Raw genomic sequence first — 22,273 nt, 5'->3', positions numbered from 1 at the left:
AAAACAGATCGCGCAAAATTTCAGCTAAATTGGATAGGAATTGTGCTGCTCAAGAAGTCAAGATCCTTGATTGGTTTCAGGAAATCAGGAACCAGGATCAGTTTATATAGCTGTCCCCTTCATATGGAGGAGGGTATAATAACTAGGCATCTTCTTTGTATATGATCACCCGATTTGACTTTTCGAGCCCCTGAAAGCCACAATTTTTGCCAGATTTGACACAGTTCCTAGAAGCTTTAGTTTTTAGAGGTTTTTGCATAAATTTGTGGCAGAATCCATGGTGGTGGTTTCCCTGGATTCAGCCCGGCCGGACTTATGACGCCTTCAGTTGTTTTTTTTTTTGTTTTGTGTTTTCACCGGAACTCGAACTCAGGTGTTCAAAGTCATAGACGGTCATGCACCCTTCAATTTTCAAATATCATGAATTTCAAATTTCAGTTTTCGCCAGTACGTACCACTGTGCCAGATTTCACAGAATGCATATTTATACCCCAAAGCGGCTTAGAGTAACCCCAATACAAGGACTGACAAAGAGCAGCAACGTTGGATTGCTGCAACAGGAGCAACAGGAATCGTTGCCATGTTGTTTGGCAATTTTGCCCCCAATCTTCTTGTTGCTGCCCAGCCCAGGTTCTGCAGCATGCTGAGGCGGAGTATGGAGTTGTTGAAAGTTGACTGGATTTCACTTTATCATGCCCTGGCATAAAGTCAATGGAAAAACAGTTCATATGGCAATATGTAACTGTTTGCGTGCCTACAAGACGGAGGAGTAACGTAAAAGGAAATGTAAACCGAGCAACAACTTGGGGAATGCCACAATGAACTTCATCCTGAGTGGAAGGCGAAAGGCTTTAGAAGAGATTACAGGTCTTGGAGATCATCATTGACTCACTCACAGCATCATCATTAACAGCATGCTCCACAACTCGCCCATCATCATCATCATATGTTTCATCCTGTTGTGGGTTCTTTGAAGGAAAAATTACCTTTTTTTACAATAATGAGGACGATAATAATGATCATTGGCATGTTTGATGATCATTGCCTCTTCATGATTATGGGCATTTGCTGACTTTGTGAGTTCATCGCTTGGCTACATTTTATGTGTGTTTGATACCCCTTTTAAGCATTTCATTTCCCTACTGCTGCATGGCCTCCTTTGGCATATTCCTTGCGTTATTCTTTGAAAAAGATTGCCGGCCACGACATCGAAACATTTTTGTGTTTGTATTGCATGGAGTTCTCAAATGGTTGTTTTTTTTTTTTCCTACGTTTTTTCTTTCCATTAAAACTCAAGAGGATTTTCAAGGAATATCAATGCGCCTTCTTCTTCGTTCTCTACTTGGCTGGGAGATTTGTTGTTTACCCAACATTTGATAGCCTAGCCCTGGGGAGGGGTTGGTTTTTTTTTTTTGGGAAATTGCATTCGTATTTGGTTGCTGGTTTGCTTGATTTCTAGAAAACAATCATTTCGTTTCATAGGCATTTCTCCCAAAAAAAAAAAACAGAAAACGAAGGCAAAACTGTTTGTCTTTATGCCCATTGCCGAGGCCTCCAAGTGGTTGCTTGGCCGTTTACCCCCATCAGCCCTTCCCCATTTGATAACACAAGGATGAACAAAAATCCATTAAACGAAATGACATGAAATGCATTTGAAATGTGTGCGAAAGCAATTAATTCAAGATGTTTCGGTGCTCTTCTGCCACTCTGAGGACCAGCCCTGCCAATATAGGGTACCATTCATCCATTCATGTTCATAAAATTCCTTGGAAGTGTAGCCATATGTAGAAACATTTGTCTGGGTGAAACTATTTTTATGGGAAATTTTTTGTGGCAATGTCATAAAGAAACTCCAAAAAAATGGAGAAGAAAGAACAAAAATTGAAATTTGTAAAAAGCTTTTGTTGACTTCAAATCCGATATGCAAAATCGAAACTTAACCTGTAAGGAAAGGCAAAAGTCGGGCGGTGCCGAGTGTAAAATGGGAGCCAATTGTGAACGAATTTTGATGGACCTATATGGGAGCTATATCTAAATCTGAACCGATTTGGAGCATGATATTTTGATAGCGGCCGAAGAAAGCGTTGCACAAAATTTTGGCAAGATTGGTCAATAAATGCGCTGGCAGTGGCTCTTGGAGTGAAAATCGGGCGATATACATATATGGCAGCTATATCTAAATCTGAACCGATTTTTAAGAAATTCACCAGTAATGTTGGGAGTCATAAGAAAATCCCTTCTGCCAAATTTCGAGAGAATCGGTTAATAAATGAGCAATTTATTGCAATATTTCTCAAAATCGGACGAATATATATATGGGAGCTATATCTAAAACTGAATCGATTTCGAGCAAATTTATCAGATATTGTGGTAGTTGTCGAGGAAAGCGTTGTACAAAATTTTGGCACGATTGGTCAATAAATGCGCTGGCAGTGGCTCTTGGAGTGAAAATCGGGTGATATACATATAGGGCAGCTATATCTAAATCTGAACCGATTTCTTTGAAATTCACCACTACTATTAGGAGTTCTAAGAAAATCTTTCCTGCCAAATTTCGAAAGAATCGGTTAACAAATGAGCAATTTATTGCAATATTTCTCAAAATCGGACGGACATATATATATGAGAGCTATATCTAAATCTGAACCGATTTGGAGCAAGCTTCTCAGATAGTGTGGTAGTCGTCGAGGCAAGCATTGTGCGAAATTTTGGCATTATTGGCCAATAAATGCGCTGGCAGTGGCTCTTGGAGTGAAAATCGGGCGATATACATATATGGCAGCTATATCTAAATCTGAACCGATTTCTATGAAATTCACCACTACTATTTGGAGTCATAAGGCAATCCCTTCTGCCAAATTTCGAGACAATCGTTTAACAAATTAGCACTTTATTGCAATATTTCTCAAAATCGGACCAACATATATATGGAAGCTATATCTAAATCTGAACCGATTTGGAGCAAACTTCTCAGATATTGTGGTAGTTGTCAAGGAAAGCATTGTGCAAAGTTTTGGCAAGATTGGTCAATAAATGCGATTGCAGTGGCTCTTGGAGTGAAAATCGGGTGATATACATATGGGGCAGCTATATCTAAATCTGAACCGATTTCTATAAAATTTACCACTACTATTGGGAATCATACGAAATTCCCTTCTGCCAAATTTCGAGAGAATCGGTTAATAAATGAGCAATTTATTGCAATATTTCTCAAAATCGGACCAACATATATATAACAGCTATATCCAAATCTGAACCGATTTCGAGCAAACTTCTCAAATATTGTGGTAATTGTCGAGGAAAGCGTTGTGCAAAATTTTGGCAATATTGACCAATAAATGCGCTGGCAGTGGCTCTTGGAGTAAAAATCGGGCGATATACATATATGGCAGCTATATCTAAATCTGAACCGATTTCTATGAAATTCACCACTACTGTTAGGAGTCATAAGAAAATCTTTCCTGCCAAATTTCGAGAGAATCGGTTAGTAAATGAGCACTTTATTGCAATATTTCTCAAAATCAGACGAACATATATATGGGAGCTATATCCAAATCTGAACCGATTTCGAGCAAACTTCTCAAATATTGTGGTAGTGATCGAGGAAAGCGTTGTGCAAAGTTTTGGCAAGATGATCAATAAATGCGATTGCAGTGGCTCTTGGAGTGAAAATCGGGCGATATACATATATAGCAGCTATATATAAATCTGAACCGATTTTTAAGAAATTCTCCAGTAATGTTGGGAGTCATAAGAAAATCCCTTCTGCCAAATTTCGAGACAATCGTTTAACAAATTAGCACTTTATTGCAATATTTCTCAAAATCGGACGAACATATATATGGAAGCTATATCTAAAACTGAACCGATTTCGAGCAAACTTCTCAAATATTGTGGTAGTGATCGAGGAAAGCGTTGTGCAAAGTTTTGGCAAGATGGGTCAATAAATGCGATTGCAGTGGCTCTTGGAGTGAAAATCGGGCGATATACATATATATTGGTCAATAAATGAGCTTGCAATGGGTCCAGGAGTGAAAATCGGGTAATATACATATATAGCAGCTATATCTAAATCTGAACCGATTTTTATGAAATTCACCAGTAATGTTGGGAGTCATAAGAAAATCCCTTCTGCCAAATTTGGAGAGAATCGGTTAACAAATGAGCAATTTATTGCAATATTTCTCAAAATCGGACGAATATATATATGGGAGCTATATCTAAATCTGAACCGATTTCCTTGAAACTCAACAATAATATTGAGGGTCAACAGAAAATCTTTCCTGCCAAATATTAAGAGCATCGGTTAATAAATGAGCACTTTACATCAATATTTCTCGAAATCGGACGAACATATATATGGAAGCTATATCTAAATCTGAGCCGATTTCGAGCAAACTTCTCAAATATTGTGATAATTGTCGAGGAAAGCGTTGTACAAAATTTTGGGAAGATTGGTCGATAAATCAGCTTGCAATGGCTCCAGGAGTGAAAATCGGGTAATATACATATATGGCAGCTATATCTAAATCTAATCCGATTTCTATGAAATTCACCAGTACTATTAGGAGTCACAAGAAAATCTTTCATGCGAAATTTCGAGAGAATCGGTCACTAAATGAGCACTTTATTGCAATATTTCTCGAAATCAGACGAACATATATATGGACGCTATATCTAAAAATGAGCCGATTTCGAGCAAACTTTTAGGATATTGTGGTAGTGATCGAGGAAAGCGTTGTGCAAAGTTTTGGCAAGATTGGTCAATAAATGCGCTGGCAGTGGCTCTTGGAGTGAAAATCGGGTGATATACATATAGGGCAGCTATATCTAAATCTGAACCGATTTCTATAAAATTCACCACTACTATTGGGAATCATACGAAATTCCCTTCTGCCAAATTTCGAGACAATCGGCTAACAAATGAGCACTTTATTGCAATATTTCTCAAAATCTGAAGAACATATATATGGGAGCTATATCCAAATCTGAACCGATTTCGAGCAAATTTCTCAGATATTGTGGTAGTTGTCGAAAAAGGCATTGTGCAAAATTTTGGCAAGATTGGTCAATAAATGCGCTGGCAGTGGCTCTTGGAGTAAAAATCGGGCGATATACATATATGGCAGCTATATCTAAATCTGAACCGATTTCTTTGAAATTCACCACTACTATTAGGAGTTATAAGAAAAGCTTTCCTGCCAAATTTCGAAAGAATCGGTTAACAAATGAGCAATTTATTGCAATATTTCTCAAAATCGAACGAATATATATATGGAAGCTATATCTAAATCTGAACCGATTTCGAGCAAACTACTCAGATATTGTGATAGTTGTCGTGGAAAGCGTTGTGCAAAGTTTTGGCAAGATTGGTCGATAAATTAGCTTGCAATGGCTCCAGGAGTGAAAATCTGGCGATATACATATATGGCAGCTATATCTAAATCTGAACCGATTTTTATGAAATTTACCAGTAATGTTAGGAGTCATAAGAAAATCCCTTCTGCCAAATTTCGAGAGAATCGGTTAATAAATGAGCAATTTATTGCAATATTTCTCAAAATCGGACGAACATATATATGGGAGCTATATCTAAAACTGAATTGATTTCGAGCAAATTTATCAGATATTGTGGTAGTTGTCGTGGAAAGCATTGTACAAAATTTTGGGAAGATTGGTCGATAAATCAGCTTGCAATGGCTCCAGGAGTGAAAATCGGGCGATATACATATATGGAAGCTATATCTTAATCTGAACCGATTTTTATAAAATTCACCAGTAATGTTAGAAGTCATAAGGCAATCCCTTCTGCCAAATTTGAAGAAAATCGCTTAATATATGAGAATTTTATTGCAATATTACTGCAAATCGGACGAGTATATATATGGAAGCTATATCCAAATCTAAACCGATTTTTTTCAATATCAATAGGCTTCGGTTTCAGGCCGAAAAACATGTCTGTACCAAATTTTAAGACAATCGGATGAAAATTGCGACCTGTTCTTTGTACACAAATGAAAATGGACCGACGGACAGACAGACAGACAGACAGACGGACATAGGACAAGTCGAATCAGAAAGTGATTCTGAGTCGATCGCCATACTTATCCATGGGCCTATCTCTCTTCCTTTTGGGTGTTACAAACAAATGCACCATGTTATAATACCCTATACCACTCTCAAATTCACAATTCAAAACCCTAAAATCTTCAACCTGATCCCTAAACCTCCCGTCACCGTGGCACAGTGGTTAACATCTCCGCCTGTGATGGCAAACGCCCGGATTCAAATTCCGGCTTTAACATCAGAAAATTTTTCAGCTTTATTTTTCCCCTTACTAATGCTGGCTACATTTGTGAGGTACCCAGCCATGTTAAAACTTCTCTACCAAATGGTGTCGCTATGCGGACTCGGCAATAAAAAGCAGGCCCCTTATCATTGAGCTTAAACACTAAGCGGACTGAAGTCATTGATATGAGAGAAGCATCCCTTGTTCCTTAGAGGAATGTTTATGGGAAATTTAGTAGTAATCACTAAAAATAAAAATCTGGAATATAAAAACCCCCCAAAATTCAAAGTAACCACAATTGTGAAGCCTTGCATTCCAACTCAATCCAAGGCATACACCTGCAACTCCTAGATGGTATACCTGGAAGCCGTGAAAAAGTCATAAACTCAGTTTATGAGACTTAGTTTTCCAATAGTCCATCATATTTCACCCCTTCGCCTAGTGCTGCCCTATGGCTAACGCAAACTCATTTCTAATGCTTCTGTTTTTCGGCCAATATCAAACACTGACCATCATAGCTGTTAGTGGCGGCTTGCTCTAGATAAGGCAGAAGCACTTTCTTTTTTGATAGTACGACCATAAAAATAATTCCTTAGAACATTTGTGAAGAGTTGAGCCACCGCTCCATCCATAAAAAAGTTCCTTGAGAAATTCTAACTGAAAGAAGATAAGGACCGGACCACCAGAGTAGATGACACAAAAGGGGTGAGAAAAATCTGCCAGGCAGTTATTTTTGAGAAATGGCTAGAAGTGGTGAAATACTCATAAAAATTTTTCATCAAAGACTAAACAGAAAAAAATTTAGTTCAAATTGCCATTTTATCAATTTTCATCAATATTCCAAGTTGCTTAGTTTGCTCAAAGTCCTCTCGAAGGATCCCAGCACTCCAAGTTCTCTGAGGATGGAGAACTTCGGATCTTCCACCAAAAGCACCCTTGAGATAGTGGAACTATTATCGAAACCCATTTTCCAGGTAGCCCGGATAGACTACAGGAATTGCACCTATGGATGATTATATCGGTGACATTGTCGACAAAGAGAATAGGCTCCTGGTTGGGGTGATGCGCGCAATCCAGCCATTAAAATCAGCAGGAATGAATAGAATCATCCTGACGATATTGCCTACATATGGCATTGTCCTACATATCGAGGGCAAGTAGAGAGGTCAAGGAGGCGGCAGAACCTAACCACAGCACGTCGAAGGATTAAAGGCTCATCAGTCTGTCATGGTTTTTTGAAGGTGAGAAATGGATTGATGCCGGTGAACTTCAATGGGGCACAACATGCATACCTCAAAGATTGGTTGGTGGGGATGGCACCCTATGAAATGGTTCGCAAAGTGGAGACGTCTCTGAAACCGACGAGGGGGTGTCGGAAATGGGGCCTTATCTGGATTAGAAGGAGAATTTTCCAAAGTGTAAATAGGTTCGGTAGTCGCTGACCTTCACTGCATGGGCGTCCACCCGAATATTTCTCAGTGGATGGATTTTATGCTACGCAGTGTTAAGAGCGCTGAATTGGGTTAGAATAAGGTGGACAAGGGGAACGCCTCATGGAGACGGGTTTTCGTTCATGGTTTTTTGAAGGTGAGAAAAGGATTGATGCCGGTGAACTTAAAATGGGGCACAACATGTATACCTCAAGGATAAGTAGGTGGGGACGGCACTCTATCAAGCAGTTCGAAAAGTGGAGTCATCTCTGAAAACGACAGGGGGTGTCGGAAATAGGGCCTTATCTGAATTAGATGGAGAATTTTCCAAAGTGTAAATTGGTTCGGTAGTCCCTGACCTTTACCGCATGGGCGTCCACCCGAATATCTCTCAGTGGACGGATTTTATGCTACGCGGCAGTATTATGAGTGCTGAATTGGGTTAGAAGAAGGTGGACAAGGGGAACGCCTCATGGAGACGGGTTTTCGTTCATGTTTTTTTGAAGGTGAGAAAAGGATTGATGCCGGTGAACTGCAATCGGGCACAACATGCATACCTCAAGGATAAGTAGGTGGGGACGGCACTCTATGAAATGGTTCGCAAAGTGGAGACGTCTCTGAAACCGACGGGGGGTGTCGGAAATGGGGCCTTATCTGTATTAGAAGGAGAATTTTCCAAAGTGTAAATAGGTTCGGTAGTCGCTGACCTTTACCGCACGGGCGTCCACCCGAATATCTCTCAGTGGACGGATTTTATGCTACGCGGCAGTGTTATGAGCGCTGAATTGGGTTAGAAGGATGGGAACAAGGGGAACGCCTCATGGAGATGGGTTTTCGTTCATGTTTTTATGAAGGTGAGAAAAGGATTGATGCCGGTGAACTTCAATAGGGCACAACATGCATACCTCAAGGATAAGCTAGGTGGTGACGGCTCTCTATGAAGCAGTTCGAAAAGTGGAGACATCTCTGAAAACGACAGGGGGTGTTGGAAATGGGGCCTTATCTGGATTAGAAGGAGAATTTGCCAAGGTGTAAATAGGTTCGGTTGTCGCTGACCATCACCTCATGGGCGTCCACCCGAATATCTCTCAGTGGACGGATTGTCTACTGAGCGATATACGGCGGCGTCAGTGTTATGAGCGCTGAATTGGGTTAGAAGAAGGTGGACAAGGGGAACGCCTCATGGAGACGGGTTTTCGTTCATGGTTTTTTGAAGGTTAGAAAAGGATTGATGCCGGTGAACTTCAATGGGGCACAACATGCATACCTCAAAGATTGGTTGGTGGGGACGGCACTCTATGAAATGGTTCGCAAAGTGGAGACGTCTTTGAAACCGACAGGGGGTGTCGGAAATGGGGCCTTATCTGGATTAGAAGGAGAATTTTCCAAAGTGTAAATAGGTTCGGTAGTCGCTGACCTCCACCGCATGGGCGTCCACCCGAATATCTTTCAGTGGACGGATTATGTGATACGCGGCAGTGTTATCAGCTCTGACTTGGGTTAGAAGGATGGGGACAAGGGGAACGCCTCATGGAGACGGGTTTTCGCCGATTCTCTGAAACCTAATGATAGCCGAATTCCCGTTGAATCTCAAGCTTGGTGTGGGATAGGTTTGAGTACCACACAGACTGGAATTTGGTAGCCAGAAAAGCTTACAGGAGTTGCATTGGTGACATTGTCGACATGGAGAATATACTCGTAATTGGGGCGATTCGCACAATCCAGCCATTTAAATCGGCCAGACCTGCTAAAATCATCCTGGCGACATTACCTGGCATTGTCCTACATAACGAGGGCATGGAGAGAAGTCAGGGGGGTGGCAGAAACTAACGACAGCACGACGAAGGTTTATAGGCTGATCAGTCTGTCATCGTTTTATCGGAAAACACCTGAAGATGAAATAAGTAAAAGCGTGCTAAGTTTGGTCGATCAGAATCTTATATACCCTCCACCATTGATCGCATTTGTCGAGTTCTTTCCCGTCATCTCTTCTTAGGCAAAAAAGGATATAAGAAACGATTTGCTCTGCTATTAGAGGGATATCAAGATATGGTACGGTTTGGACCACAATTATATGTTGGAGATCTGTGAAAAATGTCAGCCAATTCGAATAAGAATTGCGCCCTTTGGGGGCTCAAGAAGTAAAATAGAGAGATCGATTTATAAGGGAGCTGTATCGGGCTATAGACCGATTCAGTCCATTATAAACACGTATGTCGATGGTCATGAGAGGATCGGTCGTGCAAAATTTCAGGTAAATCGGATAATAATTGCGACCTCTAGCGGCTCAAGAAGTCAAGACCCAAGATCGGTTTATGTGGCAGCTATATCGGGTTATGAACCGATTTGAACCAGACTTGACACAGTTGTTGGATATCATAACAAAACATGTCATGCAAAATTTCAGCCAAATCGGATGGGAATTGCGCCCTCTAGAGGCTCAAGAAGTCAAGACCCAAGATCGGTTTATATGGCAGCTATATAAGGTTATAAACCGATTTGAACCATACTTGGCACAGATGTTGGATATCATAACAAAACACGTCATGCAAAATTTCATTCCAATCGGATAAGAATTGCGCCCTCTATAGGCTGAAGAAGTCAAGACCCAAGATCGGTTTATATAGCAGCTATATTAGGTTATGTACCGATTTGAACCATACTTGGCACAGTTGTTGGACATCATAACAAAACACGTCATGCAAAATTTCATTCCAATCGGATAAGAATTGCGCACTTTGGAGGCTCAAGAAGTCAAGACCCATGATCGGTTTATATGGCAGCTATATTAGGTTATAAACCGATTTGAACCATACTTGGCACAGTTGTTGGATACAAAACACGTCGTGCAAAATGTCATTCCAATCGGATTAGAATTGCGCACTCCAGAGGCTCAAGAAGTCAAGACCCAAGATCGGTATATATGGCAGCTATATCAGGTTATGTACCGATTTAAACCATACTTGGCACAGTTATTGGATATCATAACAAAGCAGCTCGTGCAAAATTTCATTCCAATCGGATAAGAATTGCGCACTCTAGCGGCTCAAGAAGTCAAGTCCCCAGATCGGTTTATATGGCAGCTATATCAGGTTATGAACCGATTTGAACCAGACTTGACACAGTTGTTGGATATCATAACAAAACTCGTCGTGCAAAATTTCATTCCAATCGGATAAGAATTGCGCACTCCAGAGGCTCAAGAAGTCAAGATCCCAGATCGGTTTATATGGCAGCTATATCAGGTTATGTACCGATTTGAACCATACTTAAGACAGTTGTTGGATATCACAACAAAACACGTTGTGCAAAATTTCATTCCAATCGGATAAGAATTGCGCACTCTAGAAGAAGGCTCAAGAAGTCAAGATCAAAGATCGGTTTATATGGCAGCTAGATCGAAACATGGACTGATATGGCCCATTAACAATCTCAGCTGACCTACACTAATAAGAAGTATTTGTGCAAAATTTCAAGCGGCTAGTTTTATTCCTTCGAAAGTTAGAGTGCTTTCGACAGACAGACAGACGGACGGATAGGCAGACGGACGGACATGGCTAGATCGACATTTCGAGTAGTTACAAACTAGCTGGAGGCGATGCTCCATATGCAGCCCATTGAGGCCTGTATTCGGAGCTGTGCCGCCAGGGTCGCGCATAAACTGAGAAAGCTCGACATGCTGAAGGAGGATGGCTGCGGCCACAGTTGGATTCTGGGCGTTATGAATGTGGAGGGTAGACTGAGGAGGATCTCCGACTACCTGGCATCAGTGCCGACTGGACTGAGGGCATTCACGACTCGATTTCCTGGGAGGGATGAATGCAGGGCGAATGCTGTACTTGAGAAAGATGAGACCTCGATCTACACCGATAGCTACAAGATGGATTCAGGGACTGGATTGGGGATCTACTCTGATGCACTCAATGTCAGTATGTCTCTAAGACTGCCGGACGAGCGAACGGTCTTTCAGGCAGAGGTCTGTGCCATTGCAGTGGCCGCAAGGGAAATTCTGGTAGAGGATTTACCGCTCTCGAAACTCGGGGTTTATGTGGAGAGTATGGCGGCGCTTAAGGCCTTAGGGTCGAGGATGGTGAGGTCGAGATGCATGGCGGATTGTTTGCAGTCCCTGGATAGGCTCCGGGCTCACGATGTGACGCTGACGTGGGTTCCTGGCCATGAGGATATTCCAGGAAATGAGAGGACGGACCAGTGCGCCGGGAGGGTTCATCTGCGCCGGGCTGAACAGTCACTGGTCTTGCCTACGTGCCATTTGTTGAGCCACTGAACACAGTAGAGGGGATGGTCAGAGCGGCGTCGGTGGCGAGGTGGAACTCGGTGGATGTTTTATAAGAGGTCAATGAGTACCTTGACAGGGGTCATAGCGGGACACTGTGCCATAGGCAGCATGATGGCACGCATGGGAATACCGCACAACGACTTCTGTAGGAGTTGCCTCGACGAGATGAAGAGGAGACTCTTGACCACTTGAGCTGTGTTCATGTCCGGGTCTGCAAGAACGTAGGCTCTCCTCTTTGGGGAGCCGTTTCTTCTGTGATCTGGGTGAAATTGCGAACGTACCTCTGGCAGGTCTCCTGACCTGGTTCCGACGGGGGTGCCAAAAGCTCTGGCATAGGTACATCCGTGTTGCGTTCATCTTCATGCATTTTTTTTTTTCATTTTAGACGTTCATGTCATTTTCTTTTTCGTTGACTCTTTGAATCTTTAGATGATTCTGTAATTTCTGCCTCCATTCAAGGGAGGCAGAAGAGGGAGGCTTCTTAAGTTCCACACATTTCAAATTAAAGGACTTATGAGGCAGCTGTACTGTTAAGTAAAACTATCCCTAAATAAATCCCCGATTGAACAGAAATCCTTTTGGCTGTCTATCAAACAGTCCCCCCCCCCCCACTTCCCTCAACAGACATTAAAATCCTTTAACCCCCTATAGCTTGTCGTCAATTTGTTATTATTTTAACTTTCTAAAAATAAAATCCTAAAAGGATTTTATGCTCCTGTGGCTCGAAAAGTATTGAGTGTCTGTCTGTCTGTCTGTCGGTTGATGGTGGCTACATCATAAAGGGGAACATTGGCCCTAAGGCGAATTAAGATTCCATGTTTATCCTGTTGCTGATGATAACGTTGTTGCTGTTGTTGTTGGGCTACGTACTCACTCCATAGCCTTGGCTGCCGCCCAACCCTAGAAGTTCAACAAGTTTTACTGGTTTCCCAAAGAAGTGACGAGTGTGCGCAGTGACTTCTTCTTCTTCTATTCGTTTGTTCACAGACAGAGGGACAAGTTGTCCTGCTCTGTTGTTTGCTTGCTTGGTTTCAACCCCCACATGGCAGCACCATTACCAAAACGACCATTACCAATTCCCCCCACTCAATCTGTTGCATGCCACAATGATGTTTGTTAGTTGCCAGCCAACAGCCACCATGCAACAAAATAAACACAATCATTATTTCAACTTTCATGGATGGCGGTATGTCATCGTCCTCTGAACGTTGGGCATGAGCATGAGGATGGTCGTGGTGGTGTTTAAGCTGTTGATGGTGGTGGTGGTGGTGGTGATGGCAGACAAAGGCAAGAAGACAAACAAAAAGGCCAACCATGAGTTGAATCCTGTTGCTCATTTTTAGTGTGAATGACAAACAGAGTTGCCATATGTTTAATCTCTCTGTTGTGGAAGAGGGAAGTTGCAGCGACACTTTGGGGAGAAGTTTTTACGTGGTAGCCCACAAATGTCGCCAGCATTCGGAAGGGATAACCACTGCTGAGACATTTTTTGATATTCCTGCCAAGAAGAGGGTAGCTGGCCCAAGGACTATCTGCTGGAGGTATACGGTCAATGTAACACCAAAGCTGACGTATGGGCCCATTAACATTCCATTAAGGAACAGGGCCAAACTTCTCACAAATCAATGACTGCTGCCCGATTCAAATTTAAGCTCAATGATAAGGGATCTCCTTTTCACAGCAGAGTTAGAACGACGTGCCGCAGAGTGACAACTCTTTGGGGAGAAGTTTTTACATGGCAAAGTACCTCACAAATGTCGCCAGCATTAGGAGGGGATAACCACCGCTGAAAATTTTTTCTGATATTTCTGCCAGGAAGAGGGAATTTAGCCCAAGGACTATCTGCTGGAAGTATACGGCCAATGTAACACCAAAGCTGACGTATGGTGCAGTGGTATGGTGGACGGGATGACTTATAAGAGAGTTTGAGAGAATTCAAGTACTAACAGGAATCAATTTCAAGGGATCGCTGAGGTCTACGATAGACCGCAAGCTGGTCCATGGTCCATGGTCCAGGTCGATTCGAAACTTCCAGAAAAGTCTTAATGAATGACAGCCGTAAGGCACCATGCACCTTTTACTCCTACAGTGTGAGATCGATAGGAGATGGAAAGGTACCCCAAATCGGATGAAAATTGAGACTTCCAGGGGCTTCTAGAAAACTCCTGATTTGTTTTCTAGAAGCCCCTGGAACTATATTAGATTATAGACCCATTTGGACCATACTTGGCATGGTTGTCGAAAATCGTACAAAAATTTCGGCTTTCAGGGGCTCAAGAAGTCAAATCAGGGGATCGGTTTATATGAGAGCTATATCAGGTTCTTAACCGATTTGGACTGTACTTAGCACATTTGTTGAAAGTCATAACACAACACCGCATGCAAAATCTCAGCCATATTGGATGAAAATTTCGGCTTCCAGGGGCTCAAAGAGTCAAAACGGGGGATCGGTTTATATGGAAGCTATATCAGGTTCTTGACAAATTTTGACTGTACTTGGCACATTGTTGGAAATCATGACAGAACAACGCATGCAAAATTTCAGCCAAATCGGATGAAAATCGCGGCTTCCAGAGGCTCAAGCAGTCAAATCGGGAAATCGGTTCATATGGGAGCTATATCTAAATCTGAACCGATATGGCCCATTTGCAATCTCCAATGTCCTACATCAATATCAAGTATCTGTGCAAAATTTCAAACGGCTAGCTTTGCGAGTTCCGCCGCTATCGTGATTTTGACAGACGGACGGACAGACGGACATGGCTAGTTCAACTCAGAATGTTTACGGGGTCCTAGATCAATATTTCGTTACAACCGGGATGACAAAATTAGTATACCCCATCCTATGGTGGTGGGTTAAGACTAAAACGACTGAACTGATTTTGTTGAAATTTTCACAGATGGTGCATAATTATCCCGTGGTAAAAATGGGGCACTACATTTTTTGATATCTGAAGGGGGCGGACCCTCCCCTTACCCTAATTTTTAGAAACATCAGTTCTCGGAAATTGGTGGTGCGATTTAAACGAAATTTTGTGTGCTTTCTCATAGTAATTTAAATTAAAAATTTGGTATCCAAATTTCGGATAGGAGACCGGCCCAGCCACAAAACCCTAGGGGGACCGCCCCACCCCCAAAACCTACCAAATATATATATAGACCAATCACGGCAATATGGGATTCAAATGAAAGGTTTTGGCGAGTAGAATACGAATCTGAGATCCAAATGTGGGACCAAGTTTCTGGGGGACCACCCCAACCCCCAAAACTCCCATAAATCGGACATATTTACCGACCATGGCAATATGGGACTCAAATGAAAGGTTTTGGCGGGTAGAATACGAATCTGATATTCAAATGTGGGACCAAGTTTCTGGGGGACCACCCCAACCCTAAAAACTCCCGTAAATCGGACATATTTACCGACCATGGCGACATGTGACTCAAATGAAAGGTTTTGGCGAGTAGAATACGAATCTGATATTCAAATGTGGGACCAAGTTTCTAGGGGACCACCCCAACCCCCAAAACTTCCCTAAATCGGGCATATTTACCGACCATGGCAATATGGGGCTTAAATGAAAGGTATTTGTGTGTAAAATACGAATCTGATATCCAAATGTGGGACCAAGTATCTGGGGGTCCACCCCTTCTCAAAAACACCCCCCAAATAGGACTAATTTTCGACCATATCAATATGGGGCTCAAATGAAACGTGTTTGGGAGTAAAGCAAGAATCTGATGTCAATATTCGGGAAAAGTGTTTATGGGACCACCCCACCACCATAACACAACCCAAATAGGAACTATTTGCTGACCATTGCAATATGGGACTCGAAAAAGAGGTATCTTGGAGTAGAACACGAATCTGATATACATTTTCGAGGCCTAGTCACTGAGTGGATGCCCCATCCCCCCAAACACCCTCCAAACCGGTCATGCTTGGCGACTATGGAATTATGGGGCTCAAATGAAAGGTCTTTGGGAGTAGACCAGGAATCTGATATCAAGATTCGGGACCAACTATTTACCGATCATGTCAGTGTGCGGCTCAAGTGAAAGGTATTGGGGAGTAGAGCACGAAACTGATACCCACTCTTGGGACCAATTTTCTGGGGGTCTACTGATTCTCAAAATACCTCACAAACAGAAATTATTTACTAACCATCGTAATATGGGGGCTCAAATGAAGGTATTTGGGAGTAGAAGACGAATATCCAAATGCGGGACCATGTATTTGGGGCATCGTCCCCAACCACCCCAAAGGGTAAAAATTTACCCACCAAGCCAATATGTGGCTCAAATGAAAGGTATTTTGGAGTAGAATGCGATTTTGATAAACAATTTTGGGGCCAAAAGTTTGGGGGACGCCTCATCCCATGAACTCCCCTTAAACCAATAGCAAAATGGGGTTTATATAAATGATATTTGAGAGTAGAGCACGATGCTGATATTTTTTCAGGGCTAGGTGTCTGGGGAACCACCTCATCCACGAAAACATCCCTAAATCTTTTTAGGGTGGGGACACTTCGCCCTGAATGTGGATATCGAATTCGTGCCATTGTAGCCTATGACGCTGAACACGTTCAAATCCTTGCGAGAACATCGGACAAAGCGGTGTTTGCGAGGTATAATGCCATGCATGGTCATTTAAAAATTTTCCCCCAAAGAGGTGTCGCACTGCGGGACGCCGTTCGGACTCGGCTATAAAAAAAGGTCCCTTATCATTGAGTCTAAACTTGAATCGGAAAACACTCATTAATGTGTGAGAATTTGCCCCTTCTCGGTTCCTGGGGGTAATGTTCTTCCTTAGGGTAACTTTCTCATTAGGGAAGGGATGCCACCTCAGACATTTTGACTCAAATATGGTTATTAAGTTCATTCTTTATTCCCAAGGGAAATGAAGTTCAGTTTAGGGGATGCTTTAGGGCTTACCCCAAAACATTTGGCTCTAGAATTGGAAATCAAATTCGTTTACTACTCTCAAATATCTTTCATTTGAGTCCCATATTGTCATAATGGGTCAAGAAAAAGCGCCACCTAGATTTGAACGCAAATTTTAATGTCATATTCATAATCTCCACCCTAATACCTTTCATTTGAGTCCCATATAGCCATGGTCGGCTTATATGCCCATTTGGGGGTATTTGGGGGTGGACGACCTAACATTACTTGGACTTAATGTTTTATGCCATATTTGTAATCTACTGGCTAATATTTTTCATTTGAATCCCATATTGATATGAACTTCCAATATATCTGTTTAGAGGAGTTTTTGGGGTTAAGGGCGACCCGCTGGGTACTTGGACCTATATTTTAATACTATATTCTTGTTCTGGTCTCCAATACCTTTCATTACATACTCTTATTGTGCCCATTGGACCTCTTTCGTATATGGGTGGCGTTTTTTGGGGTAAGGGGGAGGGTCCGCCTCCACCCGATATCTAAAAATTATATAGCCTATGTTTCCTTCCAGACAAACGTACACAATCTATGGAAATTTTAAGAAAATCGGTTCAGCCAAGTATCATATAGTCATAATGGGTCTAATGGAGTTTTTGAGGAGTGGCGTGACCCCCTATACTCCGATCTGATTTTGTATGCCAAATTCGAAATCTACTCCCGAATATCTCTCATTTGAGCCCCACATTGGAATTAACATCCAATATGACTATTTGGGGGAGTTTTGGGGTTGGGGCGGCCCAATGGGTACTTAGACTTAGAAATTTTAATACCATATTAGCATTCTACTCTCCAATACCTTTCATTTGATATCTATATTGTCCCGATCGGTCCACTTTTGATTTTGGTTTGTGTTTTTGGCATAAGGGGGAGGGTCCGTCCCCCTTCCGAGACTGAAAAATTATATAGCCTATGTTTCTTTCCAGACCAACCTTCTCAAAAAGCGAAAATTTCGAGAAAATCGGTTCTGTCGTTTTACGGTCTATACGGAAGGAGTTCCATATATCCGTGTTTGGCTAATGTGCCCATTTTGGGCGTTTTTGTGGGGGTGGAGTGACCCCCTATACTTCGACATGAATTTGTATGCCAGACTGGTTATCTACTCCCGCATACTTTTCATTTGATACCCATGTTGTTGCTTTCGGTCCACTTTTGATTTTGGGTGGTGTTTTTGGGGAAACGGTGGAGGGTCCGCCCCCTTCCCTTATCAAGAAATTATAAAGCCTATCCCTACTTCCTGACCATATTCGCAATCTACTCCCGAATACCTTTCATTTGAGTCCCATATTGTCATGATCGTCAAATAAACCTATTTTAAGGGGTTTTGGACCTGGGGCGGCCCCTCAGATACTTGGACCCAACTTTTATTATGAAATTCGTACTCTACTCTTGAATACCTTTCATATGAATCCCATATTGTCCCAATCGGTCCACGTTTATTTTTGGGTAGTACTTTTAGGGTAAGGGGGAGGGTCCGCCCCCCTCCCGATATCAAAAAATTATATAGCCTATGTTTCCTTACAGACCAATCAACACAATCTGTGAACATTTCAAGGTAATCAGAGCGGACCCCGGTTCAGCTAGTAATAAATAAATATGGCAATCCTATTCCTTATATCCACCAGACTATTTGCATCTCCCTCACCCTCCCTCTCTTCATCACCATTTACAATTTTTGTAACGTATATTTTCAAATCATTGCTGCAGCCACAGCAGTCATTGGAAGAAGAGAGCATATAAAATAAATCCTTTATGTTTGTAATCAAGGACTAAAGCGTCGCAGTTGCGCAAAAGGATATTTATTTATAGCCATGACGCTACGAATCTTAAGGATGACAATAATATGCTGCAATGCTTTTGGGATCCTTGTCCCTCAAATTTCTTTATTATCCTTGAAATGTTTGGTAGTTGGATGATTATTTGTTACCAGTCCATGTATGTATGTGTGTGCGTGTTTGCTTTATCAATTATCCTTTTGCCCCCCTCTACTTTCACTCAACTAAAGATACGATGGGAAATTCAAACAAGAAACACCTGGTTATCTATATAGGATGAAAAATATAATTTTGCTTTCTTTTATAGGAAAAATGGAAAAGTAACGAAATTAGTGGTGCAACAGGTTTTGATTGGTTTCCTTTTATCACTTCTTTTTGTTAGGATTTAGATGGGGTTTTTATGGGGCTCAACTCCCAAATAAACGAGTTTCCAATAGGGACTTCACAACTTTGAATTTTCTTTGTGAACGCCTTACACTAATCATCGAACTGTGCTTGTCAATTTTGTTCAGTAAACTCAACATTTTCATCTCACGAACGAACAACGCCTGCAAATCGTAAATAAATATACTACCGATATCGGGAGATGGTTTTATATGGGAGCTGTATCAAGCTAGTGATCGGTTCAGACCGTATTAGACACGTATGTTGAAGGTCATGAGAGAAGCCGTTGTACAAAATTTCCGCCAAATCGGATGAAAAATGCGCCCCCTAGAGGCTCAAGAAGTCAAGACCCCAGATCGGTTTATATGACAGCTATACCAGATTATGAACCGACTTGAATCATACTAAACACAGTTATCGGAAGTGATACCAAAACACTACGTGCAGAATTTCATTCAAATCGGAGGAGAATTGCGCCCCCTAGAGGCTCAAGAAGTCAAGACCCCAGATCGGTTTATATGGCAGCTATACCAGATTATGAACCGATTTGAATCATACTTAACACAGTTATTGGAAGTGATACCAAAACACAACGTGCAAATTTTCATTCAAATCGGAGGAGAATTGCGCCCTCTAGAGGCTCAAGAAGTCAAGACTCAAGTTCGTTTTATATGGCAGCTATATCAAAACATGGACCGATTTGGCCCATTTACCCTCCCAACCGACCTACACTAATAAAAAGTATTTGTGCAAAATTTCAAGCGGCTAGCTTTACTCCTTCGAAAGTTAGCGTGCTTTTGACAGACAGACGGACGGGCGGACAGATGGACGGACATGGCTAGATCGACTTAAAATGACATGACGATCTGGAACATATATACTTTATGGGGTCTCAGAGGCATATTTCGAGGTGTTACAAAAAGAATGACGAAATTAGTATACCCCCATCCTATGATGGAAGGTATAACAGTTTGGTGTGGTTTGCATGCTGGCGGCGTCATTGGGCCATACTTCTTCGTCGATGGTGCCAATCATCATGTAACCGTAAATGGGTAAAGCTACCGCTCCATGGTCACTGATTATTTTTGGCCTGAATTGGAAGATATGGACCTGGACAATATGTCCAGGTCCATATCATATGAGCTTGATTGTCGCAAGAAATGGCCCAGTCGAGTGACACCTCTAGACTATTTTGTTTGGGGCTACGTCAAGTCAAGGGTCTATGCCAACAAGCAGATGAAAAAACTCAGGGCTAACGTTGAATGGGAAAAAGCGACCGTTTCGGCTGTTATGTGTGGCCGAGTCATCGCAAATTGGGTCCAAATTATTGACCGACTTTGTCAGTTAAACGGTATTTTCAGTTAAGCGAATTTAATTGCATTGAATAATGACAAAACTTTATGGTTCTTTCCAAAAAGTTTCACTTAAGCGGAATTTTTCACTAAAGCGTTTTACGGTTATGCGATTCGAATGTACTTTATAGTGTCGGAAATGGATATTTCAGTATGTTGCAAACGCTAAGACAAAATAAATACACCCCCATCCTTCGGTGGTGGATATGAAAACCCCAAGTCCTCAAGAAAATTCCAATGCCGGGAAATGATGTGAAACTGTACTGTGATTGTTCGACACAGGTTATTTTAACATTTAATGCAAGGAAATTTCGATTTGATGGTTCCAAAGAAGAAGAATCGCAAAATAAACAAAATTCTTTAAAATTTAACATTTTATTTTTTTGAACTTTTTTAGAAAAGGGGGTAACCTTACCAAAATTTTTAATTTTCGATGCGAAATTTTTTTTTTGAGTTGAGTATGCAGAAGTGAAGTTTGTAGCAAGAAAATGTGGTTTAGTCCAATTCCCGATTGATTCCCTTAAAAAACAAGCTCAAAATCGCATAATTGATATCCAAAAAATGCAAAAAATTCGATGTTCTTGGGCCAAACATTTTCAAGGTCATTTTTAAGATCGAAAACGCTGTAACTCCTTCATTTTTACGAATTTTGAAAATTTTCTTGCATTCCGCAGTTCGAAATTCGAATACGAATCGCAAAATAAGCAAAATTACTTAAAATTTAACATTTTATTTTTTTGGCATTTTTTTAGCAAAGGGGGTAACCTTACCAAAATTTTGAATTTTCGATGCGAAATTTTTTTTTGAGTTGAGTATGCAGAAGTGAAGTTTGTAGTAAGAAAATGTGGTTTAGTCCAATTCCTGATTGATTTCTTTAAAAAACAAGCTCAAAATCGCATAATTGATATCCAAAAAATGCAAAAAATTCGATGTTCTTGGGCCAAACATTTTCAAGGTCATTTTTAAGATCGAAAACGCTGTAACTCCTTCATTTTTACGAATTTAGAAAATTTTCTTGCATTCCGCAGTTCGAAATTCGAAGACGAATCGCAAAATAAACAAAATTCCTTAAAATTTAACATTGTATTATTTTGAACTTTTTTTTAGCAAAGGGGGTAACCTTACCAAAATTTTGAATTTTCGATGCGAAATTTTTTTTTGAGTTCAGTATGCAGAAGTGAAGTTTGTAGCAAGAAAATGTGGTTTAGTCCAATTCCCGATTGATTCCTTTAAAAAACAAGCTCAAAATCTTATAATTGATATCCAAAAAATGCAAAAAATTCGATGTTCTTGGGTCAAACATTTTCAAGGTCATTTTTAAGATCGAAAACGCTGTAACTCCTTCATTTTTACAAATTTAGAAAATTTTCTTGCATTCCGCAGTGCGAAATTCGAATACGAATCGCAAAATAAACAAAATTCCTTAAAATTTTACATTTTATTTTTTTTGGCATTTTTTTAGCAAAGGGGGTAACCTTACCAAAATTTTGAATTTTCGATGCGAAATTTTTTTTTGAGTTGAGTATGCAGAAGTGAAGTTTGTAGCAAGAAAATGTGGTTTAGTCCAATACCCGATTGATTCCTTCAAAAAACGAGCTCAAAATCGCATAATTGATATCCAAAAAATGGAAAAAATTCGATGTTCTTGGGTCAAACATTTTCAAGGTCATTTTTAAGATCGAAAACGCTGTAACTCCTTCATTTTTACAAATTTAGAAAATTTTCTTGCATTCCGCAGTGCGAAATTCGAATACGAATCGCAAAATAAACAAAATTCCTTAAAA

Source organism: Stomoxys calcitrans, chromosome 2 (assembly GCF_963082655.1).
Source record: "Stomoxys calcitrans chromosome 2, idStoCalc2.1, whole genome shotgun sequence".
Taxonomy (NCBI): Eukaryota; Metazoa; Arthropoda; class Insecta; order Diptera; family Muscidae; genus Stomoxys; species Stomoxys calcitrans.
The sequence above is the reverse complement of the archived record's forward strand: the minus strand, read 5'-3'. Positions refer to the sequence as shown.